The 849-nt window shown below is 55.1% G+C and overlaps 1 protein-coding gene across 1 annotated transcript in view; it reads right to left on the reverse strand.

Annotated features, from left to right (window-relative positions):
* MYLK4 (myosin light chain kinase family member 4) overlaps nucleotides 1–716 on the reverse strand; it is a 69382-nt gene extending 68666 nt beyond the window's left edge. Inside the window, exon 1 of the mRNA XM_064507109.1 lies at nucleotides 345–716. The gene's annotated coding sequence lies outside the window, so the exon portion shown is untranslated. The remainder of the gene's footprint in view (nucleotides 1–344) is intronic.
* Between the last annotated feature and the right edge of the window lie 133 nt (nucleotides 717–849).

Genomic DNA, 849 nt, shown 5'->3' on the forward strand with positions numbered 1-849 from the left:
AAGCTAAAGATTTTCAGTATCTTATATTAGGACAGAAAAAGAGTAATATGGACTAAAGACAAAACTAAAAGATGAAAGGATGATGGTTATCTTCTGTGGATCAGAAATGCACAGTAAGGCACACGCAAATAATCGAGATTAAAAGACAAGAGAAAGGCATGAGGTGTGGGGCGTTATAAAGAGATACACATGCACACAGTCCCACAGGTTGCAGCGGTGCCAGTCCCACGTACAGAGCATGCCCAACGCACAGAGACGCCACTCTGACATCTGCAGCAGCTTTCCCAGTGCGCTCGCAATGAAATAATTCCCTCAAAAGAGTGATCTTTTTAAAAAGGAATCACCAAAACACTTCAAAGGATTCTTCCGCTTCAAAACAGCGTCCAGTATGTTGAAGGAGACATCACAAGAATAACCAAAGACTATTTTTCACTCCCGTGTCACGGTCAATTCCCATCTGCTCTACTAACATGCCTGGTTTCTGGCATGGTGTCTCCTGGCCCTTAGCAAGGGGCGGCCGGCTGACATCTCCCTACAGACCGCCCTCCCCTGCTTCGGCGAAGCAGGCCGGCGCCTCCCCCACCTCCGGAGCCTCCCGCTCCGAGGAGCCTGCGCGAAGCCGCTAGGGAGGCAGAGGCGCAAGGCGAGGGCGAGGGCCCCTCCGGGCGCCATGTTCGGCCCTGCTCACTGCGGCCTTCCTGCTTCGCTCCGCAGGGCAGGGGGGCGCCGAGGGTAGCAGGCACCAAGGGGGGAGGCGTTAGGAGCAGTCTGGATCAAAAGAGGCCAACCCCGCCTCCCCCCGGCGGAGCCAGTGCTGCCTGCTGTCCTGCAGCAGCGAAGGGCCCTGTG

Source organism: Dromaius novaehollandiae, chromosome 2, assembly GCF_036370855.1.
Source record: "Dromaius novaehollandiae isolate bDroNov1 chromosome 2, bDroNov1.hap1, whole genome shotgun sequence".
Lineage (NCBI taxonomy): Eukaryota > Metazoa > Chordata > Aves > Casuariiformes > Dromaiidae > Dromaius > Dromaius novaehollandiae.